Genomic DNA, 5,140 nt, shown 5'->3' with positions numbered 1-5,140 from the left:
TAGAGTTTTGTCATCTAATTTGAGAGAAGGATTTGCAAAACCTACACTTGGAGGAGAAGATCTACAAAATATCATGGTTTAGATAGAATTTGGTGAAGAATCTCAAGAAGTAGGAAAATTTTTAGTTCACAAAGTTTCATGTTCTTTATCCACCCAGTCTACTAGTTTACCCATCTCTACTATCTAGTTTTGAATTTGAATGTGCATCTCCAAAGTTTGAAAGGTTATCACCTAACTTTGAGCAAGCTCTTGTGTCTAAAAATGAATCTTTAAATCACATTTATAGAGGCCACAATTCATAAATGCATAAAATTAAAAAGCCTTAGCACAATAACTGATCATTTTTCTAGAACACAAAATGAAATCTTATCAATATATGAAGTCTACAGACAATAAGGAGCAAGTACATTGTTTATAGAAGAATGTAAAGAAAGGAACTCACAACACATAAATGACTTCTTAAATTAGTTGATAGAATGCTCAAGAAAAATAATAGGAAATGATATAAAAGTATCATTTATAGAAAAAGCCACATTTTTGTGATGAAAATCACTAAACACCATAGGGCATCCAATTTGTACCAGAAGGGCAATGCCAGAGTTGAAGCAATATTGTTAGATTGAAATGTTTAAGGAGGGATATTTTTTCTTTATTTGAAGCTTTCTCTCTATACACACATATCGTGACCATACGCACAAAAAAGAATACTTATTAATATCTTTTTCTTTTATAAAAAAAAAATAAATATATCTTATTTAATATTTTTAGTATTTTGTAAACTAAATATTATCAATATTAAATAAAATGTAAGTAGGATTAATTAAAATGCCTTTTACAATATTTGAACTATCTTTATTTTTCTTTAACTTTGAAAAAGAGGAAGAGATTTATTTTTATTAAATTATTAAATTTATTGATATTTATAGTTTCTATCTAAAACTTATACATAAATAAACAAAATTAAGAAATTATTATGATAAGAATAATATATAGAAATATTTAGAATCTTGGTGGAACCATGGAATTGTAATTTTAGCTTAGTTTAAATAATTAAGGAGTGTTTAATAGTGATATTTTTATATAAATAAACATAATTCGAGTGAGTGAGTGAAATCATGTTGAACATGCAAGCTTAGAAAATACAATACAACCTAAATGAAGGCAAACCTAAGACTTGGTCAATAAACCATCATTATATAGTTTTCATCATTGAGAATTGTCTTGATAAGGCCATAGTGTGTCATACAACTCTCACTAGTATTTCTACCATGAGAATATGAATATGACATTAGTCAGAGTTTTTTCAGAAGTAGATGTAACCATTAAGACACAAGAAGCCAAAATGACTATAATATCTTTTCCTATTGACTTAGAAAGTGAGCATAAGCATCAGGGCACAAGATATAGGATGACAATAAATTTTCTTGCATACAAAAATGTCAGACATGCAGGAGTTCCTTTTCATGATAAGTAATACTAAGCATTATGTCCGCAATGACCCTTTATCATTTGTGACCTAGGATAGAAGTTTGCTAGATGTACCTACAATGACCCTTGTTTTCAATTCACATTATGAGTTTTTGCATGTACTATAGCATAGAGAAATCACTCAAATAGACAAGGAGAAGAGCCAACCTCACTAAACAAAATATTGTTTATAGATTATATACTTTAATATTCTCATAGAGATTAATTTCAATTTCAATATTCTTATAATTTCAAATTTATTATATTATATTTTCATAATATAATTATTTATATAATTTTTATTTAAAAAGATGTAATGTTCCAATGTATAATAATATATATATTTGTATTAGAATTACCATGCAAATTTTATGAAAAATATTAAAATAACTTGCTATTTTTGTAATATTAATTTAGAAATATTCTTTTACCTTCATCTAAATTTTAAAAACACTAATTATGATACAAAGTGATTATAGAGAAAATAGATATGTCAATTGTATTTTATATTTCATATACACCTTATTGGAATCAAGAAATTAGATGCCAAAATTCTATTTAAGATTAATTTTTCTTAGTAATGCTTAGACTAAATATACTAATACTAATACTATAAACAATACAATTGAATAAAAATTAAAAATTAATTATAATTTAAAATTAGAAAATTTTAATAACAACTTTAAAGAAAATTAACTAAAAGATAATATATTAAAAATATCAATCTTAATATATATATATATATATATAATTGAAAGGAGAATTTAAAATTTAAAATACACTATACATTACCTATTGATTCACCTTTAAAAGAATGTAAAGTTAATAGCTATAATGAGGAGAAAACATAAGTATCATATGCTATAAGGCATGGACTAATAATAGATATAATTTCAATTATAAATATTTATTATTTCTATTGTGAAGACATTTTATTTAAATTTCAATATTTATTAACTAGCGGTTGTCATTGTTTACTAAATACTAAATTATCATTTTTTTATTAAATAATTTTATTTTAATGTCTAATATTTATTAAATAGTGATTCTCACTATAATCTCAACATATAATTGATAATTAATCTTTATTGATATGCAAAGATAGAGTTGGAGTTTTCTTTTTAGTGCATGGAGGGTTAGATTTTGAGTAGTTTGAGTGCACATTGGAGTATTTTGAGTTCATTTCTAGTAAAATATCAGTTGAGAGGACATTTGAGGAAGTTAACTAATAAAGATGTATTGATAGGACAAAAACCTCATCGTTGAGTAATAAAAAAGTTAAAGAATGTATTAATATGATTTAAAAAAATCATCGATCATTTATTTAGTCATTTGTTTGGGTGAATAATTATTAGTGACCAATTGTTTAGTCATTTATTTGACCATTTATTTAGTCACTTATCTTTGTTTAACCTTGTGATTTTACCTGTTGACCAAATTAGTCATTTATTTAATCACCTATACATATAAATTGTAAAAAATACTAGAATTTGATCACTTTTAGTCATGTGACTAAAAGTTTTAGTCTTGTGGCTAAAAGCCTTAGTCACATAATCATTTATTTACCAAAATTCTACTACTAAAAATGTCTTCAAAATTTAATCAAAATTGAGAAATATGTCCTTTACTTGCCTAGTTTGTTGCAAAATCTTGTGTAGGGTCTTGTAATTTGCATTTCCTCACACCATCATCTCTAATTTCTCTCCATGGAAGCTCTATTTTCTTGTGCAAGTTTGTGCATGACCACTTTCAAAAATAGTCCAAACTTGGTTAAACTAGTCAATTTTTCACTTCCTCACATGGTTTTCTGCAAAACCTCATGCGAGATAGGAATTTGGGATTTGTTGTTCTCATTCCTCGCGCTAATCTTTGTACTTCCTCACCTAGGTCTCTTTGGATCCTTACATGAGCTTTTATTCTAAAACTATCAAAAATTGATCAAATATGTCTATTAGATCCATTTACTTTCTTTAGATGGCATTTCCTCAGATGGTATGTGTCATAAAATCATACCAAAGAGCATTTCATCAGTCAAATTTGTCAGAAATTGCCAAAAATAGTGAGCTATTTTCAATTTTCTTGTCAAAACTCATCTCAAATCTAGTCTTTGTCTATATACACCAGTATATTTCTTTGTCTGCAACAATCAAAAACTTAAACAAATTCCTTGGTTGAACACTTGTGATCCATGTGCAAACTAGTCTCATCACTATGTTTTCATACCTCATTGACATGATAGTCAATCTCTCAATTGTTCTAGTTACTTCTCTAACTACATGTACCCTAGTATACATCACTCTTACTATCATGCACCTACTTTGAGACAAATTTTAGAGTGTGTTCCTTGTCTAAACTTTGTCACACATCATTTTCTATGACTATTGCAACTAGAAGTGGAAATGTGTTTCATTCCCATCGACCTAGAAGAGGTAGAGGTAGAGGTAAGAATCATGGTAGAGGTTGTTTCTAGTTCTATATATAGTTTGAGTGTAGTGGAGGATCCTCATAGTCTCTTTCACCTGTTGTGTCTGACGAATGATCATATCAATCTTTGTCCCATGTTGGTCCACCTTATGTTAGATGATTATTTTCCATAAATTTAAAATAAGTTAGGAATTCATTATTTTAAGAACATCCAAACACTGAGGTTATCTCCTTAACCTGATTTTGATAACACAAATAGGACATGCATCTTCAAATAAAAACATTGAACCTCTATACAAAACACCTATTCATTCTAGACAAAATGAAAACTTCCACATTGATAGGATGGTGTACCAAGACCAAGAAACTGGTGAAAATAGTAGGAGAGAAAATAGAGGTTAATTCTAAAGAACTAAAAGGTTCAAGGGTCATTACACCTATACAAATGACTATGGGGATACTGAATAAATACTACCATAAGACATAGAAAAATGTCACAAAGACAAAAGCTTCCAAAAGATGATGGAAATATTACTCAATGATAAGAAAGAGAAGTATTTCCTCAAACTAGCTCAAGAAGGAGCTAAGCTATCTCAAGAATATAATGTTGAAACTATTGTCATCAAAGAAGAGGAATCTAATACCTCTAAACTATAAAAATAGCTCCAAGCCATGCAAGAGAAATTGGTGTAAATGATGAAAGAAAAAGACAAACCTACTAGACAATACACATTAGATGTTATTTGTCCATTTCATTTTGACAAGGATTTATACATGCCCCCTTTTCCTAAAGGAGTTGAGCTACCTAAATATGACAATTACATGGGTAGATTTGATCCCCAATAACACTTTAGGGAGTTTGGTGCCTTGTACATGGAGTTCATACATGATCAAACATACCTCATGCATAGCTTGTTCTCATGTAGTGATTTGGGTGGTCAAGCTATGGAGTGGTTATCATGATTACCGACTAGAATCAAAACTTTTGATGATATTTTCAACATGTTCATACAATATTACTCACATAACATCCAACATCTAGTTAACATAAGAGATCTTTGTAACCTCAAACAGAGAGTTGGAGAATCTTTCTTAATATTCCTCCAAAGATGGAGACAACTATACACAAAGTACTAGTGTAAGATACCTAAAAATGAGAAACTTGACATATTCATGGATAATCTCTTACCTAATTTTGGATACAAACTATAGCTTCAATGTCCACATACCTTTGAAGAAATGATCACAT

This window comes from Cupressus sempervirens, chromosome 8 (assembly GCF_028749045.1).
Source record: "Cupressus sempervirens isolate cs-2001-9-10 chromosome 8, ASM2874904v1, whole genome shotgun sequence".
Taxonomy (NCBI): domain Eukaryota; kingdom Viridiplantae; phylum Streptophyta; class Pinopsida; order Cupressales; family Cupressaceae; genus Cupressus; species Cupressus sempervirens.
This window is presented reverse-complemented; position numbering follows the sequence as displayed.